This window comes from Dama dama, chromosome 9, assembly GCF_033118175.1.
Source record: "Dama dama isolate Ldn47 chromosome 9, ASM3311817v1, whole genome shotgun sequence".
NCBI classification, from domain to species: Eukaryota; Metazoa; Chordata; class Mammalia; order Artiodactyla; family Cervidae; genus Dama; species Dama dama.
In genome coordinates this window covers 4,735,992-4,750,058 of record NC_083689.1, presented here as the reverse complement: position 1 = coordinate 4,750,058, position 14,067 = coordinate 4,735,992, and positions in this window count along the sequence as shown.

Below are 14,067 nucleotides of genomic sequence, written 5' to 3'. Positions count from 1 at the left end.
TGGAAATGGTATTTGGAAAGGTTCATTTGGCAGTAGAAAACAGGGTTAGTGGCAGGGTTAGTGAGGCACAATCTTAGATGCAAGTTGATCTGGATTGAAACCAGGGTAAATGGAAGAGGAAAGAACTTGATTACAGATCTTGAAATTTTGTTGAAAGAGTAAAAGAGAACATGTCCAAGATTACAGAAGCTGGGAGAATAATGGTGACAACAACAACTAAAGAAAGAATGTGGGACACTTGGAAAAAGAGTCACGAATGGGAAAAACAGATCAGTACAGATTTGGATTTAATCATTTGGATAAGAGGAAAATAGAACAGAGCTATCTGATAGGCAGCTGGTATTTCGTTGACTTAAAAACAAAACAAACAAGCAAAAAGACTAGGGCAGCAAACTACAGGTGAGAGAAAGGATAAGGATTCAGGAGATGATGATCTGCTTCTATGCTTACACCCTTGGATTCAACATGGCTTTGCCACACCAGCCAGTGAACCGTGTGGTCTAGGCCATGATGTCTAGATCTGAGACCTGGAATTCTGCAGACCTATCCAGTCATCCTGCTTCTAATGAAGATCCTAATGCATGTGTGAGGATCCAGGAAACAGTGGAGGGCTGAGTGCTAGCAAGGAGCAGATATCAAAGACCAAATCTCTGTGGAGCAGCCAGTGGCTAAGCTAGCAAAATTTGAATGCAGAGCATATCATTTTCTGACTTTCCCTCAAATTATCTTCAAAGTGGTACAATTTTATTACCGATTGTCTTGGACTGAATGTTTGTGTCCCACCTCAAATTTATTTCTTGAAGCCCTAATCCTAAGGTATAGCATCAGGAGGTAGGGCTTTGGGGATGTGATTAAATTTAGATGATTTCATAAAGGTGGAGCCCCCATGGTGGGACTAGTGCCCTTATAATAAGAGGAGTAGACATCAGAGTTTCCTTTCTCTACCATGTGAGGATACAGCAACAAGACAGCCATTTGCAATCCAAGAAGAGAGCCCTTACCAAGAACCAAACTGGCCAGCATCTTCACCCTGGACTTACCAGCCTCCAGAACTGTGAGAAACAAATGTCTGTTGTTTAAGCCAGCCAGCATGTGGTATGTTTTATAGCAGCCCATGCTGACTAAAACACTTTATCCTTTAAGTAGATATTATATTCTATATGGAAGTGAATTTGGTGAGCTTCCAATAAGCTCATAATGGTTTAGCATAAATGGAAAAGAATTGACAGTCCCTTGAACTTCAAGGAGACCAACTCAGTCAATCCGAAAAGAAATCAACCCTGAATACTCATTGGAAGGACTGATGTTGAAGCTGAAGCTCCAAAACCTCAGGCACCTGATGTGCAGAGCCAACTCACTGGAAAAGACCCTGATGCTGGGAAAGACTGAGGTCAGGAGGAGAAGAGGGTGACGGAGGATGAGATGGTTGGATGGCATCATCGACTCAGTGGGCATGAGTTTGAGCAAACTCCTGGAGATAGTGAAAGACAGGAAGCCTGACATGCTGCTATCCATGGGGCCACAAAGAGTTGGACATGACTTAGCAACTGAAAAACAACAAAAGCTCCCTTTGGGATCACTTTGTGTCTCCAACACCTGTGGTACTAGATATTCTTGCATTTAAGCTGTAAAGCAAAAATAAACAATGCTTGTGAAGATGATGGAACAGAAGCTGAGTTCCTTTAGTTCTAACATTCTATGTGACCACATGCTTTCTATTTGTGTTCAAAAGTTTAGAACATGAAACATCCCACCCTGCCTTCTCCCAATGATGATTTGAAAGAATAGCAGTGAAACATGTACATTACCATATGTAAAATAGATGACCAGCGCAAATTCAATGCATGAAGCAGGGAATCCAAAGCCTGCTCTGGGACAACCAGAGAGAGAGGGTGGGGAGGAAGGTGGGAAGGGCGTTCAGGATGGGGGAGGGGGAAACATGAATACCTGTGGCTGATTCATGTTGATGCATGGCAAAAACCATCACAATATTGTAAAGTAGTTATTCCCCAATTAAAGTGAGTTACTCAATTTAAATAAATAAATAAATAAAACACTGAAACAGAGTGACCAGGGTGATTATTTGAAAACATGCTCAAATGAAACTGAAATCCAAATACCTCTGTAATGTACTCCTCAAGTGTGCAGTTGGGCCCTTGTGTGTTAAGGGCCCATTCTAGCTACATAATACAATTAAATCTCAATAGTATTGCAGTAACTGTTTAGGTCTTCAGTTCAGTTCAGTCGCTCAGTCGTGTCCAACTCTTTGCGACCCCATGGACTGCAGCACACCAGGCTGTCCATCACCAACTCCCAGAGTTTCCTCAAACTCATCTCCATTGAGTTGGTGATGCCATCCAACCAGTTTATCCTCTGTCATCCCCCTCTCCTCCTGCCTTCAATCTTTCCCAGCATCAAGGTCTTTTCAAATAAATCAGTTCTTCACATTAGGTGGCCAAAGTATTGGAGTTTCAGCTTCAGCATCAGTCCTTCCAATGAATATTCAGGACTGATCTCCTTTAGGATGGACTGGTTGGATCTCCTTGCAGTCCAAGGGACTCTCAAGAGTCTTCTCCAACACCACAGTTCAAAAGCATCAATTCTTCCGTGCTCAGCTTTCTTTATAGTCCAACTCTTACATCCATTCATGACTACTGGGAAAACCATAGCTTTGACTAGACGGAACTTTCTTGGCAAAATGTCGTCTCTGTTTTTTAATATGCTGTCTAGGTCGGTCATAACTTTCCTCCCAAGGAGAAAATGTCTTTAATTTCATGGCTACATTAACCATCTGCAGTGATTTTGGAACCCAAAAAGATAAAGTCTGTCACTGTTTCCACTATTTCCCCATCTATTTGCCATGAAGCAATGGGACCAGATGCCATGATCTTAGCTTTCTGAATGTTGAGCTTTAAGCCAACTTTTTCACTCTCCTCTTTCACTTTCATCAAGAGGCTCTTTAGTTCCTCTTCACTTTCTGCCATAAGAGTGGTGTCATCTGCATATCTGAGGTTATTGATATTTCTCCTGGCAATCTTGATTCCAGCTTGTGCTTCCTCCAGCCCAGCGTTTCTCATGATGTACTCTGTATATAAGCTAAATAAGCAGGGTGACAATATACAGCCTTGATGTACTCCTTTTCCTATTTGGAACCAATCTGTTGTTCCATGTCCACTTCTAACTGTTGCTTCCTGATCTGCATACAGATTTCTCAAGAGGCAGTTCAGGTGGTCTGGTATTCCCATCTCTTTCAGAATTTTCCACAGTTAGATAACAGTTTTTCTTTTAGGAAGGAATATTTTATTATTATTTACTGGCATATGACAATAATAAAAAAAAAAAGGCCAACTCACAGATGGTTTTATAATTTAAAAAATTTCCTTGCAAAAATGTACCCACTCATTTCCTGCACCCAGGGAAAACCATTCATATCCTTCTTCCTTGGTATGCCAGATAGGGCCAGATTCTCAAAAACAGCATAACAATATGGCATTAAACAGCCTCAATTCCTAGTATGAATGGACACAGACCAGAATGAAAAGACAGATTGGCATGAGGTCACTTCTACATGATTGTACAATCCACACAAGACTATTTAACTATCAAAGAAATCAAGTAACTTGCCTAATTACCTAATTAATAAATTGCTAAATGAGACAGATTTCTGTATCTCACCAATATGTACCTTCTCTCTTTCCTTGGCACTCTACTGGATCACGTTCCCAGTCCCTTTACATCTAGGTGGAACCATGTGACTAGTTCTAGCAATGGAATGAGTTAACTTCTGGCATTTACAGCCCTGGCCCTTAAACCCACCAGATTCTCCATGTTCTTTTTCTTTTCTCCTCTCCTGGTTGGTTGTAGAAGATCCAGTGGAGGACCCAGAGAACACACTAGGTGGAAGGAGCCTTGGTCCCTGAATCTCTACATGAATATACATGAGTGTCATCATGCACAAGTTAGCCAGCTGGAGGACAAGATACCATCCCAACTGAGCCCTCTTAGACCTGGCAGCCAGCCAGCTCTGCAGATCATCACAGATGTGAGTGAAGAGTGTTAGTTGTTCAACCATGTCCAACTCTTTGCAATCCTATGGACTGTAGCCCACCAGGCTCCTCTGTCCATGGAGTTCTCTAGGCATGAATACTGGAGTGGGTTGCCACTTCCTTCTCCAGGGGATCTTCCTGACCCAGGGATCAAACCTGATCTCCTGCATTGCAGGCAGATTCTTTGCCATCTGAGCCACCAGGGAAATACCATCGCATATGTATAGGGCACCAAATATATAAATATATAGATAAGCAGTGACATAGGAGAGAAATACACCTTTCTGGTGTGAAGCCACTGAGATTTTGATGTTTTTATACCATTGAGATTTTATAGCTGTTACTTCCACACTGACATAATGCCATGATTCGAATCAATGCCAATTTGACTCCAAAGCCTGTGCTCCCGAACAGCACAGAGCATGACTGGTAACAGCCCACCTGCTACCTCAGTTCACCCACATTACACTTGGCGCAGTAGAAAATGTCCATAAAATCCCAGCCATGTGATCCCACCAGTGGCACTGGGCTCTAGGAGAACACTTAGGGAAATATCTGTGTCAGTTAACTTTTGCAACATAACAAAACAGTTCAAAACCAGGTGGCCTACAACAACAACAAAAAGAAAAAAGGGAAAAAAAGACATTACTTTGGCTTACAATTTGAGAAGTTGCAGTGTAGGCCTCTTGTGCCTGAGTGGTTCTTGGAGCTTGGGACCAGACTCTGCTAATATCAGCTGGGCACTCATACACCTGTGATCAGCTGTAGAGTTGACTGGCAACTGGCTAGTCTATGATGGCTCGAGTGGGATGGCTTATCTCTGATCATGTGGTATCTCCTCCAGGAAGCAAGCTTGTGCTTGATCATTTGGTGGCAGCAGCAGTGGTTGCAAGACCAGCAAGAGGACCAGCCCCAATATACAGGCACTTTTCAGGCTGCTCCCTTGGCCAAATCAAGACACGTGACTGTGCCAAAAGTCAGTGCAGGGGGGCATTATGAAAGGCCTGGATACAGGTGGTGGGAAAAAATTCAGACATTACTACAATCAACCAACCCCAATATCCAAGGTTCACTGGGTAGAGACCAGAGCACAGAACAAGTGTGTCTTAGATGTTCAGTTCAGTTCAGTTCAGTCGCTCAGTCGTGTCCAGTTCTTTGCAACCCCATGAATCACAGTGTGCCAGGCCTCCCTGTCCATCACCAATTCCTGGAGTTTACTCAAACTCATGTCCATTGAGTTGGTGATGCCATCCAGCCATCTCATCCTCTGTTGTCCCCTTCTCCTCCTGCCCCCAATCACTCCCAGCATCAGGATCTTTTCCAATGAGTCAACTCTTCGCATCAGGTGGCCAAAGTATTGGAGTTTCAGCTTCAGCATCAGTCCTTCCAATGAACACCCAGGCCTGATCTGCTTTACGATGGACTGGTTGGCTCTCCTTGCAGTCCAAGGGACTCTCAAGAGTCTTCTCCAACACCACAGTTCAAAAGCATCAATTCTTTGGCATTCAGCTTTCTTCACAGTCCAACTCTTACATCCATACATGACCACTGGAAAAACCATAGATATTAAAGCTCCTCAAATAATTTCTTCCAGCTTCTGACTTCCATACCTGCAGCACTCCCATGGTAATACTGATATAATCTAGGAGACAACAGCATCAGTTTGTTGCTTTTTGTGTTTTTCTGTTTTTGTTTTGTTTTGTTAGTTTATTGAAAGTCATGCTTGGGAGGAAATGACTGACTGACTGCTCTTGTGGATGGTTTGGCAGAACCCTGGAGGCAGACAGCCTTCTCTATCTGACAGAAGACTGGTTCCACTGGGTGTGAGGAATCTTCTCCCTGCAAAAAAAAATGAGTCCTGATAAGAATAGAGTGCCAGACCTCCTTCGTACTCCTCATGTGGAAAGGAGAATGTGACCAAATCCCTGGTGAATACAGCCCTTTTCCTAAGAGGGAAGAGATAAAAGGCTGTCAGGGAGAAGAGAACTGCTATTGAAGCTACTGCCTGGTCTACTCTCTCCTAGAAGTTTCCTTTCTGTCTTCATTTCTATGTTCAAGACTTTCTCTTTGTGGCTTGCTGTTATTTCTATAAAAATGCCTTTCACTTGGCAACATCTTAGCCAAGAAAAGCAAAATATCTATCATGAAAAAACACGGCATGTTGAACTTGGTGTTCCTTTAGACTTGAGACTGTATTCTCAGGGAAACTCTGGAGTTGCCTAAAGGAAGTAAGCCCCTTGTCGTGTATGATGGGTAATGCGGGATGGCTCTGGAGACATTGCAGGGGAATCGGGCCTCATCTCGAGTTGATTTGGAGTACATGGAGCGCTTTCTTGTTGCATCTCGTGTTGCATCTCTACACTTGTGACAGTCTTCTTGAGGACTATGTGGAATTTCATCTAGGAAGTCAAGGCTCCTTTCGTGTTTGATGGGGAACATGGATGTGGTCTGCATGCAATGCAGTGGAATCCGGCCTCATCTTGAGTTGATTTAGGGTACACGGAGCTCTTTTGTGTTGCAGCGGGGACCTCAAGGTCCCACTAGACTTGTGACAGTGTTCTTGGGAACTTTCTGGAGGTCCATCAAGGAAGTCAAGGCTCCTTTCGTGTTTGATGAGGAACACGGACTTGCTCTGCACACAGCATTGCAATCGGGCTTCATCTCGCGGCGATGGGGAAGTCTCATGGTTTTTCTTGAGTTGCAGCGGGAATCTGGGGTATGTTCTCATGTTATGGCGGGGATGGCCCTCAAAACTTGTGTTGGTTCAGCGACTTCAGGACTCCTGTCTAGTTGCCAGCGACACTTCGGGATTCTCCTCGAGGCTTGGCAGGGCAATAGGGACGCCTCTCGAGGTGAGACAGTGGACCCAGGCTCCCTTCCCAGTTGCCACAGGGATATTGGGATTCCTATCAATTTTCAAGTTGAGTCAGGCGTCGTCTCCTTTTGATGCCTTGAACACCGCGCTCCTCTCAAGTTGTCAAAGGGATGTGAGGTCTCCTGGCGAGATAAGGCAGGGAACTAGGGCTTTCTCTAGGGTCTCCACAGGGGATTCAGACATCCCTTCATCTTGGGAGATGAAAGACGAGCCTGCATTCAAGTCACCGCAGGGAAATCCGGCCTTATTTCGAGTTAGGGCATCCCAGTGTCCATTCCACTTGAGGCAGCAAACTCAGGGTCCCTCTCACATACCTATAGCTGAGAGAAGCCTCCTCTTGAGGTGCTTGTGGAAAGTTGGCATTCCTCTTGAGTCGAAGCCAGGGAATCCGCTCTGATCTCGAGATGATTTGGGGTACATCGAGCTTTTCTCAAGTAGCTGTGCTGTCCTTGGTGTTCCTCTGGACTTAGGACGGTCTTCTTGGGGATTCCCTGGAGTTGCCTAAAGGAAGTCAAGCCACTTGTGTTTGATGTGGAACGCGAGATGGCTCTGGAGCCAATGTAGGGGAATCGGGCCTAATCGCAAGTTGATTTAGGGTACACGGAGCACTTTCGTGTTGCTGCGGTGACCTCAGGGTCCCTCTAGACTTGTGACAGTGTTCTTGGGGACTCTCTGGAGTTCCATCAAGGAAGTCAAGGCTCCTTTCATGTTTGATGGGGAACACGGAATTGCTCTGCAGGCAAAGCAGGGGAATCGGGTCTCATCCCGCGGCGAGGGGGAAGTCTCATGATTTTTCTCGAGTTGCGGTGGGAACCTACGGTAGATTCTCGAGTTACGACGGGGATAGGCCTTCAATACTCGTGTTTGTTCAGTGATGTCAAGACTCCTGTCTAGTTGTGAGGGACACCTCGGGATTTCCTCGAGGTTTGGCAGGCCAAAAGGGACGCCTCTCGATATGAAGTGGGAGACCGAGTTTCCTTTTCCAGTTGCCACAGGGATATTGGGATCCCTATCAATTTTCAAGAGGAGTCAGGCTTTGTCTCCTTCTGAAGCATTGAACTCCGCGTTCCTCTCGAGTTGTCAAAGGGGTGTGAGGCCTCCTGATGAGATGAGGCGTGGAACTAGGGCTTTCTCTAGGGTCTCCACAGGGGATTCAGACATCCCTTCATCTTGGGAGATGAAAGACGAGCCTGCATTCAAGTCACTGCAGGGAAATCCCGTCTTATTTTGAGTCAGGGCATCTCGGTGTCCATGCCACTTGAGGCAGCAAACTCAGGGTCCCTCTCACATACCTATAGGTGAGAGAAGCCTCCTCTTGAGGGGCTTGTGGAAAGTTGGCATTCCTCTTGTATCAAAGCCAGGGAAGCAGCTCTCATCTCGAGTTGATTTGAGGTACACGGAGCTCTTTCTTGTTGCTGCGGTGACCTCAGGGTCCCTCTAGACTTGTGACAGTGTTCTTAGGGACTCTGTGGAGTTCCATCAAGTAAGTCAAGGCTCCTTTCGTGTTTGATGTGGAACACGGAATTGCTCTGCATGCAATGCAGGGGATTCGAGCCTCATCTCGCGTCAAGAGGTTATAAAGATAAGGAGGTTATGAAGATTTTAATCCATGAAATTATCCCCAGGTTGGATTGCCACGGAGCTTTCAGAGTGATAATGGTTCTGCCTTTGAAGATGTTGTAACTCAGGGGGTGTCTGAAGCTCCAGGAATAAAATATCACTTACACTGTTCCTGTAAACCCCAATCCTCAGGGAAGTTTGAAAAAGCTAATGACATCAAAAGACATCTGCATAAATTAACTCGAGACACAGGACCGTTGGTTTAAAGTCCTACTCATAGCTTTAATGAGGAGGGACTGTTTCCTTTTGAATGTATTTGTGGAAAGCCTTTCTTATGCATAGACATTGTTATAGACCCTGAAGGCTTGGACTTTACTAATTATGTAACTCAGCTCTCAAGTTTTCAACAGGCATTAACAGAACTCTGGGAGTTGACTCCTGACCCAGCTTGAGTCAAGCAAGCCTCTATTTGAGCCAGGAACTGAGGTCCTCATAAAAACATTGGGGTCTGGGGGCCCATCCCTTGAGCCCCTCTGGGAAGGCCCTTACCAGGTTATTCTTTCTTCTCCCACAGCTGTCAAAGTGCCAGGAATTGATTTGTGGGTACATCACACTCGAGTTAAGAAGTGGCACCCTGACCAGAACTAAGTGACTTCATTTTATGTCTTTACTTTCTATGCTCTTGACATCGCTTTGTACTTTTCAGATGGGCGTGATAATCTATATAAGTCTACTTATGCTGACTCCAAAAATCCTGAGTCTGCCATTTGAACCTCAAGACAATGCTTGGGCTCACTCCTACGCAGCATTTCACAATCAGTCTAATTTCTGGGTCTGTGGAGAGCTCCCCTCTTCATCAGTGCAAGGCTTCCCACGGTGGACATCTCCACTTCAAGGAAAGGACTTTCTCCAAGTCTGCAAATACCTTCAACAACAATCACATGTGATACCTCTTCTTAAACTGATGACATCTAAAGAACACTAAGATGGACTGATGTAACTATGGGCATAATGTGACTTTTCATTTTGATTTTAACTTGGTTTAATGACTATTTTGCCTTACATCTGTAACTGTATAATGGGGTTTTCTAACTGTCTAAAAGCTTTTAAGTTACAAATGGGTGTCCAAGCTCCTATGAGTGCCACAGCCTCCTCCAACTATTACTTGGGGCCCCTGGATAAGAGACCCTCATTATTAGGGTTAGGAGAATATGTTGCCTTAACTATTTAGGGACCATGCCCCTAGACAGCAGGAAGTATTTATGAAATGAAAACAACGACCCTTTCCCTTGGCAACATAACCCTCCTTAAACAAAAGGGGGAAGTGAGAAAGTCAATTCCTTGGCAGATTGATAAGAAATCCAGGGGTCCCCATGGAGAGAGGGGTCTGGAATTCTCAAGGAGGAAGAAAGGACAAACTTTTTTTGTCCCTCTACATTCCTTAGGATTATATAGCAATAATGTATCCTGCTTGAGGACAGTCTCTGGAAAAAAAAAACTTTGGGCTCATCCTGTTATCTTAAGGTGTAAATTATGGGAGTAGGTCTAGCAAGGTCTTTACAACCTCCAGACATTCTTTTGATTCACTGTAATAACTAATTACCTTGGACGTGTTGCAAGAGAGCATCAAAGGGCAGACACACTGAAACCATAATCACAGGAAACTAGCCAATCTGATCACGTGGACCACAGTCTTGTCTCACTCAGTGAAACTAAGCCATGCTGTGTGGGGCCACCCAAGACGGAAGGGTCATGGTGGAGAGGTCTGACAGAATGTGGTCCACTGGAGAAGGGAATGGCAAAACACTTCAATATTCTTGCCTCAAGAACCCCATGAACAGTATGAAAAGGCAAAATGATAGGATACTGAAAGAGGAACTCCCCAGGTCAGTAGGTGCCCAATATGCTACTGGAGTTCAGTGGAGAAATAACTCCAGAAAGAATGAAGGGATAGAGCCAAAGCAAAAACAATACCCAGTTGTGGGTGTGACTGGTGATAGAAGCAAGGTCCGATGCTGTAAAGGGCAATATCGCATAGGAATCTGGAATGTTAGGTCCATGAATCAAGGCAAATTGGAAGTGGTCAAACAGGAGGTGGCAAGAGTGAATGTTGACATTCTAGGAACCAGTTAACTAAAATGGACTAGAATGGGTGAATTTAACTCAGATGACCATTGTATCTACTACTGTGGTCCAGAATCGCTTAGAAGAAATGGATAGCCATCATGGTCACAAAAGAGTCTGAAATGCAGTACTTGGATGCAATCTCAAAAGTGACAGAATGATCTCTGTTCATTTCCAAGGCAAACCATTCAATATGACGGTAATCCAAGCCTATACCCCAACCAGTAATGCTGCAGAAGCTGAACTTGAACAGTTCTATGCAGACCTACAAGACCTTTTAGAACTAACATCCAAAAAAGACGTCCTTTTCATTATAGGGGACTGGGATGCAAAAGTTGGAAGTCAAGAAACATCTGGAGTAACTCAAAGACAAATTTGGCCTTGGAGTACAGAATGAAGCAGGACAAAGGCTAATAGAGTTTTGCCAAGAGAACACACTGGTCATAGCAAATGCCCTCTTCCAACAACACAAGAGAAGTGTCTATACATGGATAACACCAGATGGTCAACACTAAAATCAAAGTGATTATATTTTTTGCAACCAAAGATGGAAAAGCTCTATACAGTCAGCAAAAACAAGACTGGGAAAGGACTGTGGCTCAGAACATGAACTCCTTATTGCCAAATTCTGACTTAAATTGAAGAAAGTGGGGAAAACCACTAGACCATTCAAGTATGACCTAAATCAAATCCCTTATGAATATACAGTGGAAGTGAGAAATAGATTTAAGGGACTCGATCTGATAGGCAGAGTGCCTGATGAACTATGGATGGAGGTTTGTTACATTGTACAGGAGACAGGGATCAAGACTATCCCCATGGAATAGAAATGCAAAAAGTCAAAATGGTTATCTGAGGAGGCCTTACAAATAGCTGTGAAAAGAAGAGAAGCAAAAAGCAAAGGAGAAAAGGAAACATATTCCCATTTGAATGCAGAGTTCCAAAGAATAGCAAGGAGAGATAAGAAAGCCATCCTCAGAGATCAGTGCAAAGAAATAGAGGAAAAGAACAGAATGGGAAAGACTAGAGATCTCTTCAAGAAAATTAGAGATACCAAGGGAACATTTCATGCAAAAATGGGTTCGATAAAGGATAGAAATGCTATGGACCTAGCAGAAGCAGAAGCTATTAAGAAGAGGTGGCAAGATTACACAGAAGAACTGTACAAAAAGATCTTCATGACCCAGATAATCACAATGGTGTGATCACTCACCTAGAGCCAGACATCCTGGAGTGTGAGCTCATGTGGGAATTAGAAAGCATCACTAAGAACAAAGCTAGTGGAGGTGATGGAATTCCAGTTGAAGTATTTCAAATACTGAAAGATGATGCTGTGAAAGTGCTGCACTCATAATGCCAGAAAATTTGGAAAACTCAGCAGTGGCCACAGGACTGGAAAAGGTCAGTTTTCATTCCAATTAGAAAGAAAGGTAATCCCAAAGAATGCTCAAAATACCACACAATTATGCTCATCTCACACACTAGTAAAGTAATGCTCAAAATTCTCCAAGCCAGGCTTCAGCAATACGTGAACTCTGAACTTCCAGACAGTCAAGCTGGCTTTAGAAAAGGCAGAGGAACCAGAGATCAAATTGCCAATATCTGCTGGATCATCAAAAAAGCAAGAGAGTTCCAGAAAAACATCTATTTCTGCTTTATTGACTACTCCAAACCTTCGACTGTGTGAATCACAATTAACTGTGGAAAATTCTGAAGGAGATGGGACTACCAGACCACCTGACCTGCCTCTTGAGAAACCTGTATGCAGTTCAGGAAGCAACAGTTAGAACTGGACATGGAACAACAGACTGGTTCCAAATAGGAAAAGGAGTACTGTATGTTGTCACCCTGCTTATTTAGCTTATATGCCGAATACATCATGAGAAATGCTGGGTTGGAAGAAGCACCAGCTGGAATTAAGATTGCCAGGAGAAATATCAATAACCTCAGACATGCAGATGACACCACCCTTATGGCAGAAAGTGAAGAAGAACTAAAAAGCCTCTTGAAGAATGTGAAAGAGGAGAGTGAAAATGTTGGTTTACACCTCAACATTCAGAAAACTAAGATCATGGCATCAGGTCCCATCACTCCATGGGAAATCGATGGGGAAAGAGTGGAAGCAGTGTCAGACTTTATCTTTTTGGGCTCCAAAATCACTGCAGATGGTGATTGCAGCCATGAAATTAAAAGAAAATTACTCCTTGGAAGGAACGTTATGACCAACCTAGATAGCATATTAAAAAGCAGAGACACTACTTTGCCAACAAAGGTCCATCTGGTCAAGGCTATGGTTTTTCCAGTGGTCATGTATGGATGTGAGAATTGGACTGTGAAGCAAGTTGAGCACCGAAGAGTTTATGCTTTTCAACTGTGGTGTTGGAGAAGACTCTTGAGAGTCCCTTGGACTGCAAGGACATCCAACCAGTACATCCTAAAGGAGATCAGCCCTGGGTGTTCATTGGAATGACTGATTCTGAAGCTGAAACTCCAATAATTTGGCCACCTGGTGCGAAAAGCTGACTCATTGGAAAAGACCCTGATGCTGTGAGGATTGGGGACAGGAGGAAAAGTGGATGACAGAGGATGAGATGGCTGGATGGCATCACCGACTCGATGTAAATGAGTTCGAGTAAACTCCGGGAGTTGGTGACTGACAGGGGGGCTTGGCGTGCTGCGATTCATGGGGTCCCAAAGAGTCAGACATGACTGAGCGACTGAACGGGACTGAACTGATCTGAATAACTAATTAAAAGTAAAGTAAAGTTGCTCAGTCGTGTCCAACTCTTTGTTGCCCAATGGACTGTAGACTACCTGGCTCCTCTGTCCATGGGATTTTCCAGGCAAATGTACTGGAGTGGGTGGCCATTTCCTTCTCCAGGAGATCTTCCTGACCCAGGGATCTAACCTGGGTCTCCAGCATTGCAGACAGATGTTTTACCATCTGAGCCATATAATTCCATTGCTAACACTTGCAAGGGGCTACTCTTTCTGCCCCCTTCTGATGCCTATGTCAGAAGCTTTCTCTATCTCCTTTATACTTTAATACAGCTTTATTACACAAAAGCTCTAAGCAATCAAGCCTCATCTCTGGCCCCGAATTGAATTCTTCTCCTCTGGAGGCCAAGAATTCCAGTGTCTTTGCGTGGTTCAGCAATACCTTTCAAGATCATCCTGGAGATTCTGGCCATGTACCCCAGGAACATGGTCAGATAGGGGGTCACCCTTGAGACTGTGGGCTTTTGACCCAGGTGCAGGGTGTTGGAGTGGCGGGAATCCTGGATAATTTGCACATGTGACCCCAGGTAAAGGGTCTGGGAGGTAAGGTCACCTTGGAGACTGTGAATATGTTACCCAAGGTGCAGGGTGTGGGAGATAATGTCACCCTGGAGAATGTAGACTTCTAGCACAAGGGATAAGTTCTTGACATTGGGGTCTCATGGGAGACTGGATGATTCCGCT